The sequence below is a fragment of the Aythya ferina genome (genome assembly GCF_964211825.1).
Source record: "Aythya ferina genome assembly, chromosome: 3".
NCBI classification, from domain to species: Eukaryota; Metazoa; Chordata; class Aves; order Anseriformes; family Anatidae; genus Aythya; species Aythya ferina.
In genome coordinates this window covers 44,394,016-44,407,680 of record NC_140298.1, presented here as the reverse complement: position 1 = coordinate 44,407,680, position 13,665 = coordinate 44,394,016, and the positions used below count along the sequence as shown (strand labels likewise).

General features: G+C 37.4%; 1 long non-coding RNA gene across 1 annotated transcript; it reads right to left on the bottom strand.

Moving 5' to 3' along the window:
- Positions 1-9,971: 9,971 nt before the first annotated feature.
- Positions 9,972-12,790, bottom strand: LOC311433479. Its single transcript, XR_014690768.1, has 3 exons — positions 12,748-12,790; positions 10,399-10,554; positions 9,972-10,042 (listed from the first exon to the last, which is right to left on the bottom strand). It is a non-coding gene; the product is annotated as an uncharacterized lncRNA (long non-coding RNA).
- Positions 12,791-13,665: the final 875 nt, after the last annotated feature.

The following is a 13,665-nucleotide window of genomic DNA, read 5'->3' as shown; positions in this document are numbered from 1 at the left end:
CTGTAAAAAATGCAGTAATGTAAAATGTAGTATATTTGCAGTGTAACTCACATTATCAAAGAAACTGGTAAATGGATTACTCTAAAACAAAAATCCAAGCACAGAGTAATCTGAACCTGCTAAAGGTTGTTATTAGTTAATGCATACAAATACTTGAATTTCTTCATTCAGGCACTTTAACTAAGGATAATGCATAAAAACATTTTTCTTTGAAACAAAGTATATCTTCCTTGTTTTCACTGGCCAAACAGGTAAGCTTAAATGATACTTTATTTATTGAAACATTAGTGTTATTTGGGAATCAAATCATTTTTATTAAGGAAAAGCTCAGTGTGAATTAAGCTGATGTCCAGAATTTAGACAGTAAATAGTGTTTGAAATATCAAAAAGTCGAGATTAAAAATGAATGCTGCTCCTGCTTTGCTTCCTTGTTTAAGACATTAAGATATATATTAGCTTCAAGTACCAGATCTTCTGAACAGACTTGGGTTTAAAAGATAAAAAAAAAAAAAAAAAAAAAAAAAAAAAAAAAGCAGATGGAAGAAAAAAAGGAAAAGCTTTAAATCTCCATGGGCAGCAGAGAGAAGCTTATATTCTTCATAATCTACTTCTTCCTTTAAAATAATTCCAGTGAATGAAAATGAAATTTGATAAATTGACTATACTAAATGGGAACATCATATACAACCCTACCTTTAGTTAAAATAAACTGTTTTTCATAGGATTTATGATCTAACCAGAAATATCCTACAAGTCTTCATTATTGTATATCATAATTATATGAAGGAAATGTTTACAGAAAAACATACCTATTTTAAAGTAAAGACTCTGTAAAGAACTAAGGTCAGAGGTAACTAACCTTCTCTACAGATTTCTAAAATCCATCTGCTCCATCTGTGATGAACGGTCAACAAGATGAAACATATAATACACTATTCCCCTTTATATATTGAAAGAGATACTTATGCTGTGTATTTTCTGTACTTTTGTTTGCCCATTCAGAAATGGCAGGAGAGCTGGAAAAGTTTGAGAAAGACCAGTGGGATGACCAAAGGTCCTCACTTCTGCATGGGCTTCATGGCCATGCACTTCTCTGCAATACAGAAGGATTTGTATTTGTTTCTTTAATGAAGACCTCCATTTACACATCACCATCACTATGAGTGGTAGCTGTTTATATTATCAGAGCATGTCTAGGGAGACAATATGGACCAGGATGCTTATGTGGCAAGTATCATGTCTATCTGGAATACAATGTAATTGTCAATACAAATGGTCACACTAATTTACAAACTCCTGACATTCCTTCTGGAAGAGAAGTATCTAAAACTGCAACCTCCAGCTCCTGGAAAATGATCGTATTTTTAACACTTTCAACCTAAACACAGCACAGCAGTATATTTCTTGTTCCAGTTTCCAGCTTCTAAGGTTCCTTTTTGGATTATTTTGCATGCTGAATTAGCAACCTGGAAATATCTGGGTCTAGATTGACTAGATTGCAAAGTTTTCCTTGCTTTTATGTCTCTGTGTGTAAATGAGGTAACATTTGTAACTGGTTGCAAAATGTAATTTGAGTCCCTTTCAGACCTCTGGCTGAAATCTTCTTTCTTACTTTCTCCACCAGAGCTCTGAAAAGGTGTGTAAAACTACAACCAATAAATTGAAGAAAAATAAAAATTAAAAAAATAGTTAAAAAATCACTTTTATTTTCATTTGCATGCAGTTGTTTAATTTATATTAAAACATAACACAATGATTATCCAAGATATCACAGAATCACAGAATTTCTAGGTTGGAAGAGACCTCAAGATCATCGAGTCCAACCTCTGACCTAACACTAACAGTCCCCACTAAACCATATCCCTAAGCTCTACATCTAAACGTCTTTTGAAGACTTCCAGGGATGGTGACTCCACCACTTCCCTGGGCAGCCTGTTCCAATGTCTAACAACCCTTTCAGTAAAGAAGTTCTTCCTAACATCCAACCTAAAACTCCCCTGGTGCAACTTTAGCCCATTCCCCCTCGTCCTGTCGCCAGGCACGTGGGAGAACAGACCAACCCCCACCTCTCTACAGCCTCCTTTAAGGTACCTGTAGAGAACGATAAGGTCGCCCCTGAGCCTCCTCTTCTCCAGGCTGAACAAGCCCAGCTCCCTCAGCCGCTCCTCGTAGGACTTGTTTTCCAGGCCCCTCACCAGCTTCGTCGCCCTTCTCTGCACCCGCTCAAGCACCTCGATGTCCTTCTTGTAGCAAGGGGCCCAAAACTGAACACAGTACTTGAGGTGCGGCCTCACCAGAGCCGAGTACAGGGGGACGATCACCTCCCTAGCCCTGCTGGTCACACTGTTCCTGATACAAGCCAGGATCCTGTTGGCCTTCTTGGCTACCTGAGCACACTGCTGGCTCATATTCAGCCAACTATTAACCATCACTCCCAGGTCCTTCTCTGCCTGGCAGCTCTCCAACCACTCATCTCCCAGCCTGTAGCTCTGCTTGGGGTTATTGCGCCCCAGGTGCAGGACCTTGCACTTGGCCTTGTTGAACTTCATGAAGTTGACCTCAGCCCATCGGTGCAGCCTATCCAGATCCTCCTGCAGAGCCTTCCTACCCTCGAGCAGATTGACACACGCACCTAACTTTGTGTCATCTGCGAACTTACTGAGGGTGCACTCGATGCCCTCATCCAGATCATCAATGAAGATATTAAAGAGGACCAGCCCCAGCACCGAGCCCTGGGGGACGCCACTAGTGACTGGCTTCCAACTGGACTTGACTCCATTCACCATGACTCTTTGGGCCCGGCTATCCAGCCAGTTTCTAACCCAACGAAGTGTGCGCCAGTCCAAGCCTAGGGCAGCCAGTTTCTTGAGGAGAATGCTGTGGGAGACGGTGTCAAAAGCCTTGCTGAAGTCAAGGTAGACCACATCCACAGCCTTTCCCTCATCCACCCAGCGTGTCACTTTGTCATAGAAGGAGATCAGGTTCGTCAAGCAGGACCTGCCTTTCATAAACCCATGCTGACTGGGCCTGATCGCCTGCTTGCCCTGCAAGTGCTGCGTGATGACTCTCAGGAGGATCTGCTCCATGAGCTTCCCTGGTACTGAGGTCAAACTGACAGGCCTGTAGTTTCCCGAGTCTGCCCTCCGGCCCTTCTTGTAGATGGGCGTCACATTTGCTAGCCGCCAGTCAACTGGGACCTCCCCCGATCGCCAGGACTGATGATAAATGATGGACAGTGGCTTGGCCAGCTCCTCTGCCAGTTCACTTAGTACCCTTGGGTGGATCCCATCTGGCCCCATCGACTTGTGCACATCCAAGTGGCGTAGCATGTCACCAACCAGTTCTTCGTGGATGGTGAGGGCCACATCCTGCTCCCCATACCCTTCCACCAGCTCAGGGTACTGGGTATCCAGAGAACAACCGGTATTGCCGCTAAAGACTGAGGCAAAGAAGGCATTGAGCACCTCCGCCTTTTCCTCATCTCTTGTAACTAAGTTTCCCCCCGCATCCAGTAAAGGATGGAGATTCTCCTTAGTCCTCCTTTTTGTGTTGATGTATTTATAGAAACGTTTTATGTTATCTTTAATGGCAGTAGCCAGATTGCCATATGCTTGTGAGTAATAATGAATCTAGGGTTAATTCTTTGCAGTGTTATCAGGAGTATCAAGAAGTGTATATTTAGATATTGGTTCCAGAGCACTCACAGCAATTCTACTATGCACTGTTCTCTTGGTAATTGGTTTTAGAGGCACTTCATCCCTATCCATTTGGAGCAATTCTTTTAACTGTCACTAGAAACTTTCATTGCTGTGATTACAGTGAAAAACTTAATTGCCAATTGCTTTTGTTTAGAATTGTAAAACTAAAATTTTGAGTAAACTCCCACAGCATTGAAATAATAGTTTACAATAGGCTGTAGGTTTACTAGAGATACATGATTTCCAGCAATAACAAAGGAATGAGTTCACTGACTCTGTCAGTCTTTTCCAGTTCTAAGTTCCTATATTAGAGACATATACACAATAAAAGCAGTGTAGAGATTGTGAATTTAACCTTAGTATTATTATCAGGAATAATATAAGTAGAGAATTTATAAAATGTTACTTTCTCTAGAATGTTTTCCTGTCATAATCTTTAAACAAAACTTGACTGATTTGAAATGTCCTGAAGAGCTTTTGATTGCTTCCATGGTTTAAAAAAAATTAACCTTTAAAGTAAAAGGAAGTCATAAACCTATTACAAGAATTTAAAATATATACTGAGTATTCAAATATATTCAGTTCCATGGTCACATTTGCCCAAGAAATTACCATTACTGCAAGTAAAAACTACTTTACATTTACAAACTGAATTTACATCCAGACCAAGCAATAGCCTACTCAAACTATATGCATAAATGGATTTGAAAATTATTTCTCACATGGAAATACGAAACAATCGATATTTAATATACTTTAGAGATAATGACATGCTTTAAAAATTTTGTTGTTGTTTTCCCTGTGTTTACTGAAATTCATTTGATTGAATTAAGGAGATAGCAGCCAACGGGTCATGTCCAGTCACGTAAGCTTTTATTTATCCATTGGTTGACACAGGATAAGAAGTAGCACTGACAGTTAGAATCAATTCAATCACTCGCATTAGAAATCACAGCAAATTCATCACTGAACAGGAGTGAGTCCAAATCATAAGCTATTTTGTTTTTAGATATCAATATGGTATTATTGGATTATTAAAATGTTAACTATATGTGTGAGTATATGTGTGTGTGTACATATATATGATGCAGACTTATCAACTGAGGAACAAATTCAAGACTTCAGTACTATTTTGTATTGCAAATGTAGTCTTGGGAAAGCACACTAATTGTTTCCTTCTTTAGCAAGGTTCTGCAGATACTGTTGAGTAATGAAACAAGTGCTCAGTAAAAAAAACAAACAAACAAACAAAACTGTTGCCCCCAGACTTTTTCTGTATTTCATGAGAATTGTGTTATCATATCAAAACTAAAAGTCGGCTTAAAGATAACATCACATTGAACAAAAGGGTGGTGTGAGGAGATGGGGTGAGGCTGGAATTGGTTGTAGAGTTTAATTTCTTCTGCCTGGGCAACCATCTGTATCATTTGTTCACCTGTCGCATATAGGTTGTGAAAGAATGCAATATGTTGAAAAGCTGTTAACCACAAAGATGCTATCTGAGCAACTGTCAGCGTGCTTTCAAAAGTACTATAATCAACAAAGATTTGTTTTAGAGACTTGATAAGGGTGGGGTTGACTACAGCTTTTTGTTTAAAATGGTTAGAAGATTGCTATGGCAGTGACTAGGGCAACAGCAAAAACAAGGAATCAGCCAATACAGCATACACATATATTACATATACTGCCTCTTTTACATCAGCTGATATGGCAGAGCTTCAACTCCCCTAATAGCTTTTCCATTTGGCCCATAGAAACTTAGAAAACCTTAATTTCATATGGAGTGAACACCCATTCAAGGCTTCAAGTCAGCTACCACAAGCAGCCTAATGCAAAGGAGATTTATAATATGTGCAAACTAGAAAATATTTCTGGAAATTCACATTAATGTCTTTCAGTAAATGAGTAATATTTAAGGTTTTTGACTATGATTTTCTGTTCAGCAGGTACCCGGAATTTTACACTTTCTCAGATTCGATCAATGTAGTGAAAAAACTGCTGAACTTCAGAATCTCTCTCTCTCTCGCCTTCTCCATTTCTTTTATTCCTTTGTTTATTTATCTGTTTTTGATGAAGGAAACACAACAGCTCAGAAAATAATTTCTAGCGAATAACAAAAAAATAGCCTTTATAGCTGGCTTTTTAATGTTATCTGAATGTCCAACTCTACCAATTGATTGTGGTACTTATCAGATAAGAGTTTATAACTTTTTATTACCTTTTGTTTAGGGATCTGGAATTACATCCCTCTATCTACGTGCATTAGTTCTGAAGAATTATTCTGTTATCCATTATTTTGGTGGAAAATAATACTTTCTACACAGTTTCTTTTAGAATGACTGCTTATTTTTGAGAGTTTCTCAGAAGAGAAGAAAAAAAATGAATCAGATCACACATGCATTATGCAAAGTTCAGTTAAGAAACATAACGTGAGAAAAATGAGATCTGGGCACAGTGAGGACTGATGTCTTTCAAGAGCCTTTAATTTCAGCATATTTGCGTGTTGGCCTGTACATATTTACCAGAATGGATGTCTCTTACCTGGTGACGGGAAAACCTACAAGATAAGATTTGTGACAGATATCTATCCCAGTTTATGAACATGTAAAGAACAGCACTGGCTTTCTACCAACAAAACCTAGTGCTATGGGAGAATACAGGGCCAGAAATCTCAGATGACTTGTGCTTGCATTACTGTAACTGTGAAGTTCAAAGCCAGTATGTATATAAGTTCAGTAAGAAATTGAAATATTTTTCAGGTATCTACCTTGTTTTTTCACAAAAATTAGTAAGTTTGTAATTTGGAAACACTGCTTGCTTTCATCTCTCTACCACCCTTAAATGCAACTTTAAACATTTGTGGAAATGGTCACTGGCTGAAATGTAATGGTTTGCCAAAGGTAGAAGTCAAACAAGGAAGACAGATTAAGTGTAAATTCTTGAAAGCTGGCAGAATTAACTAGAATTCTGTTTAACAGCTCAGTTCTGAAATTATTAATGATTTCTCCTTGCCAACCTTAAAAAAGTTTGTAACTGTGTATTTCTTCTAAAGCCATATGTCTTATTAATTTTAATACGTTTTCAGTGTAATCAGTCATAATACAATGGAAAACCCATTGAACATAAATTAATCCATAATGTGCTTTTATACGGAGTTCATTTCTTGAAAGAGAAAATTCATAAGGAGGCTGCTCTTTCAAATTAACTATTCCATAAGGGTGAAATAATCAATTTAGAATATGGACAAAAATCAAGGCATGCCTTATTTTACAGACATACATGTAGTAACTTGGGTTTAGTCCTTGCACCCACTGAAGTCAACAGTGAATTGTTACTGACCTCAGCTAGAGCCTAATCAATGCTTCAGTTTGGGACAATAAATTACAATCTCCTAATTGTCCCTACAGAACAATGCTTCTGTACTTGGACCTTCACCGCATATTTTCCCTGGACAGAGATTCTTTGGCTTTGCAAGAAAAGTTAACTGTTAAATAATGCCAGATCTGTATGTTACATCTGAACATCATAAAAATTTGAATAGTTAGTTTTGTGTAGGTGTTGAAGAGTCTGGCAGCCCAGATCTTCAGATGCATTCAACAACCACAGTTTTTCAAGGGAGTGCTTTTAAGTGAGTGTTTTGCACCTGCATTAAATTACTTAAGTACTGTGAATGTCATGAGTTGAGGGAGAATGTTGCCTTTGTCTGTCTATGAATCCAGCTGTATCCCAATCTAGCATGCACATTTCTTTGTGATATACAATTGTGTTTATGTTTTCATATAGCGATTCATCTTATACATATATTTATATAAAAATTCATCTTAGTCATATACACTTTCAGGCTCTGAATCTGTAACATGAGGTTTTGTGCTGCACAGGGAACTAAAGAAGAAAGAGTGATACACCAAGTCATGATAATTTGCTATGTACACACTAATATTACTGAAACCTTAAATTACTGATAGCACAGATCAATGTATTTAATCTCATCTAATCAAATCATTTGGTACCTTTCCCTATCTAACAATCCACCAGAAGTCTAGAGCTGAAGAGTCTCATGCTGGCCATTTAGATATGGACTTTTTATACCAGTATCATCAAATGTTATTACTTGACATACATTTTCTCTCAGACCATGCATAAAATAGTAATAAAATCATATAAAATCATAACAGTATAATCTCAAAATCTATGACCTGCATCACAGATTAATTCTAATTGTTCAATGACAGTTAACTTTAAATATCTATTGAACTAATATTTTATTTACAGCTTATAAATGTTATTTTATGGCTTGCATGTATGTTCATTTCTAATCCTGTTGTAATTTTCAAAGCTGTGTATAATTGTTTGAAGTTTAAAATGTGATTTACTAAAATGAATTTTTCCTCTCAAGAATAGTGTATTGTACAAAACAATAATGACCTGGAATGCTTCCTTAATTCAACAGTGTTTCATTAAATTAATAAATCACTGTGGAAAGAAGACTGAATTAATCTTTCTGAACTGAAAGACAGTGCAAATGTCACTAGAATGTTTTTACATTCTTTTTCCAAAAGTTCTCTTAGGAAAAAAGTCACATATGAAATTCACAATTCTTCCAGATATTTTAAAAATGTTTGTTTCCTTGCACCTCATCTATGCTACCATATATAATCACTTCTGAAATGGATATTGTAGGATATTTTGGAATAACTCTTTCCAAAATTTCTTTTTATTACTGTCATTGTTTATGATGTCCAGGCTGTTTTTCCTTTTCTCTTCAGCAATGTTCATTGAAGACTCACTGAGAATGAAAAACTTTTATTATGATAGTATAGTAGTAATGTTGCTTCGCTGGAGAATTCTTAACACTGTTTACTTTAAAACTTGGGAGCCAGAGTGTGTTCTTTCTTAAAGTCATCATTGGCTTCTAATAATGAAAGGTTATAAAATTAAGATGCTTTGAAGAGAAAAGCCTAGGAAAAAAAGAGAAGGGGTAGGGGGTTGGGAGGAAGAAAGAGCCAAAGTTCTGCTTTATGTATGAGAATTAATTTAACATTGAAAGTAAAGACAATATGTTAAAATGTGATCCAATAATACTAGGTACCTGAAAGAATGATCCATAAAACATTTTTTTTCATAGGATTTTTTCCTATTCACACAGATAATCTCTTACTCTTAGGCATTAATCTCTTAATGATTTGACAGCTAATTGTAAGAAAATCTAGAAGAAATATAGTTCTATTTTTCAATTGAAAAACTAACAATTATTTTCCTGATTAAAAAGCTGTAAGGACTATTTTTACATATATATAGCTTGAGTTTCTGAAAAAAAAAAAAAATCTAACCAATGCTTTTATCTTCTTTTTTTTTTTTTCTTTTTCTTTTTTTTTTTTTTTTTTTTTTTAAATACTTCTGCCATACCACCTGAATGCCAAACGTATCTTTTGCAAGTGCATCCATGCTCTGACTTACTACAAGCTCTTTCCTCTAATTTGGAAGATCTAGAGCCTTACAGAACTGAAGCTATGGGACAGTATGGGTCAAGTTATGGGATTTACAGTATAGGAAGTAGAAAATCAGGGTAGAACTTTGGTTTTATGCTCATATACCTTAGCAAGTGAATGGGTTGCACAAACCACTCAGTTAAGAAGTGAAGGAAGTGTTTCCCTACACAGAAGGAATTGGTTTTATATGGAGAAGTTAAATTATTTTGCAGACAGAAAAAAATGCCCCCTCATTTACACTCTTTATGTTATTACTACCATACTTATAAAGCATATGTGATTTCTCTATTCATCAATCCATTGCATTCCCCCATTCACAGGAAGGTTTTGGTTGGAAGGAGCCCCTGAAAGCCCCTATACATAGAAGCTAACCTCTATCTATACTTGGACAGTTCTGAAGTTAGATCATATTGACAAGTTTCAAAGGAAAGCTGAAGATTTCACCACCTCACTGGACCTCTGCTTCAGATCTGAACTGCTCATACTGTGAAAAAATTATTTCCTTACATCTGATCTGAATTTCTCAGCTATAGCTTGGGACTATTGCTCCTTATGCTTTTAATGCACACTTCTGGGAAGAGTCTGTTTTCTTTTCTATCCTTCCTTCAGGTAGGATCATCACATGACATCAGAGCTTGTATGTTCTTAATCTTCTTAATTTCTAACCCTACTGCAGAAATCCCAAAGAGAATGTGCTCCCATTCTGTACTTTGCCTTTACTCTTCAAGGTCCCAATATTGTTTTTTTTCCATTCACCTTGTTTTTCCATGCTTATTCCTTACCTCAGTGATTACCCAGCACTGCCCCATTTCAGTTCCAACATGCAGTTCCAATAAACACAGGTGAAATTCTGGGCTGAAGTGAAATCAATCAAAAGATTTTTTTTCACTAGTTTGTCATCTTGTAACAATTTCAATACATGATTCACCACAGATACACGATCTCTGCTAATAATGGAAATAGAATTAGTCATCCACAGTCATAAATTATAGAGAACTTATTAAGAGTATGAGTACACTTGAGCAATTATTACTTAAAGTAATAAAAATATTACTTTTATTAGAGGCATTACAAATGAATTTGTTGTCTGCACTTCTCATGAAGAAACTTTTGAATTTTGCGCATGTTGTCTAGCTCATCCAACAGCTAAAGGCAAATAGACCTACTACCCCTCTACATAAAATGTTTGTATGCGTATTAAAATTTCTCACCAAAAGTTTGTACTCCTTCCCGTCAAACATCCATGGACCAAATGACCTTGCAACGTAATAAAAATAAATTTCTTGAAGTGGAAGGAGAGAGATTTCAGTTCCAGTCTTGGCTTTATTCTCCTCTGGCTGGCAAGAGCTGGGAGAACATCCACTCATCTACAAGGAAAAACAAAAGAAAATAAAACAAACAAACAAAAAATTTGAACTCCTGGTTACTGCTCTGGTTTTCTTGAAGTGTGCACTGACAATTATTTTTCTTATCCCGGAGAATTGCTGATGAAGCATAAACAATATTTAACTGGAGATAGGTGACATTTTTTAGGCTAGTTTTATGGCATCCTAGCCATGAGCAAACAATCTCAATCTGGGGTGTGGAAAACGGAGATAATATATTACACCTGTAATTACAACCAGGCTTTCACTATCACATCAAATGGAGCTTTCCCTGACTTGTTAAACCTATTTTCTTTTATATGAGAAAAACTTCCTCACTTTGATCTCTTTCCGTTAGACTTTGCATCTCTACTCTTTTAATATTGGCAATTTCACCCCCTACCCCCTTCAACCTCTGTGCCTTTACCTACTGCCATATTGTTGTTTCCCCTCTGTTCTCTTGCCCCATCCCAATGCATGCCTTCTATTCCCAATCTCATGCCAAGCCCTACCAGAGGCAGGGGCAACCTGCTCAGCTCTACCTCTGGGGGAAGCAATGGAAACTGTTTTTCCCTTTGACCTGCCCACCACTCATGCAAGATGTGCTCAGGCAGCTGCAAAATTTGGAACATGTATTGAGAAGTGGCAAGGATGAAAGGGAGGTATGTTTTCTAGATAAGTTGTGTGGGATAGGTAGCAAATGGCTTTGTTTCTTTCTTTCTCAGTAAAGAGCCATGAGATTTTTATCCTAAAGGCTGATATCCAAGAAAACATCCTACTGAGAAGCTACAAATTAAATATGGCACTGGGTCCAAATTACAGCCCAGGGTGCTACTAGGATTTATGAAGAGTTTGTAGGTGCCATCAAAGACAGTGATAGTCACTGGATGTACTATCTAGTGGTTATTATGGGCTTATGAATTTTCCCCATACTGGATGTTATTATTTACATTACTGCTGTTTCCTCTGGTCATTAACATAGACCAGTGTGCTGGGGCTGTACAAATACAACCCCAAAATATATGAATCAGGCCTTAAAGACTTCTCCTTAAGGAAAGTCATGGAGGAAGGGTAAGCCTTGTAAACTTCGGACAATACAGAAAACAAAACAAAATGAAATGCGGGAGACAATATTCTTTAGCATGGTATAACAATGCTCTCGCCTGCCTAACCACTGTTGGTTCCAGGAAAGGATGTAGAATGGAATGGTCTTGCCCTCGTATAAGTACAGACATGATTTGTAAGGGAAGAAAGTATTTCCTGACTGTACCCACAGTGGCATGTGTTGACACTGTAGCAGCCAACGTTAACTGAAAACCTAGAGCTCCCCAAATGCCTAGTAAATCTGTTCCCCTTCACTTTTTCAGCCAACATCTATAGCTCATTTTAAAGTGCTAGCTATGAAAACAAAATGTTTACTCAGCATCATGTGCTGCATGCACTTAGACCCCAGTCCAAGCATGAACATAGACATGCACTTCAACCCAGCATAGCCCAAGTGGCTGACCAGCACAGATCAGCTCCTAGAGGTGACACCACTCGAAATGTGTAGGGTAGAACAGCAATGGCACAAGATTCTTCTCTCAGTTTTGCTTTATTGCAGCAGCAATAAAGGATGTAGCTGCAAAATTTAGGGTATTTTTATTCATTTCAGATTTTATATAGAAATAATAATTCAAGCATTTTATGTTACACAGCTCTATAATAGTTTAACTGTATATATAAGAAAAGCATGGAGCAATGGATACAAAAATATCTTTAAAGTGCGTATGAACACTACACGCACACAAAAAAACAACTATGGAAAGTGGAGGTCATGTGTATTTTTCCCTCTCCATTTCTTCATATTTTCTTCATATTTTTTAAAATAAAGATTTTTAAACACTTAACCAAGTTGTCTGATGAAAATATTTATGCTGTTGGAAATTTATTACACATGCTCAATGCTATTTACTTCAAAATCTATTCATGGACTCTCTCCTTGTTTTCTGTTTCATCCTTTTTAAATTATACCCTCATTTTTTAACTTGTCTGGATTAAGTCCATCCTAATTCCCCTCAGAATTCCAAAACCTCCTTTTATTTTATTTTATTTTATTTTATTTTATTTTATTTTATTTTATTTTATTTTATTTTATTTTATTTATATATATTTTTTCCATTTAGCCATCTTCTCCTCCTTGTTGCATTCATTTACCTTACAGATCAGGATCCTCTATCTTCTTTTAAAAAAATGTTCATTCCATTTTGCTCAACTCTGTGTTCTGAAAACTCATGGCACATTAAAAAATTAGGATGTGGAGAACCCCTTTTGACTGAAAAGTCAATTTGGAAAGAGAACTGCTGCAAACTACTTGGTCTCATATCAGGAAAAAAGGGAAAACTATTGCTCCTTTCAGTATTGCCTGGGAAAAATCACTGAACAGGTACTGACCTCTCTACTTTTGATTATGCTATTTTCTGGGGAGAATATTAATAATTCAGGTTTCCTAGCTACAGATTTCAACAGTGCTGAGACCAAGGCATGTGACAACACATGCATTCCCTTCCCTTCCCTTCCCTTCCCTTCCCTTCCCTTCCCTTCCCTTCCCTTCCCTTCCCTTCCCTTCCCTTCCCTTCCCTTCCCTTCCCTTCCCTTCCCTCCCCTCCTCTCCCCTCCCCGCCCCTCCCCGCCCCTCCTCTCCCCTCCCCGCCCCTCCCCGCCCCTCCCCGCCCCTCCCCTCCCCGCCCCTCCCCCTCCCCCTCCCCCTCCCCTCCCCTCCCCTCCCCTCCCCTCCCCTCCCCTCCCCTCCCCTGAAACACAGGTGAGAAAACAGCTTGTTGTGAATCTGTAGATAAATAGAGCTCCAAGAACTAAAATATTTAGTTATCTCTTCTGGAAAAGCCGGTAATTCATTGGCTTCAGAAATAACAGCCTTTGTGGTACAATGTGGTGAAGTGGATAGGTATCTCTTAAATGCCTTAAAAATATTAGGCCACAACAACAGAAAAATAATGTAAGACAGAGTTCATTTAAGTTCAATATAATTTATTACTGAAACTGTATCTTTGCATTTTTGACAAATATTTAAACTGTCACCTTCAGCTGGATTTTAAATGAGTAAACATCCCTCTT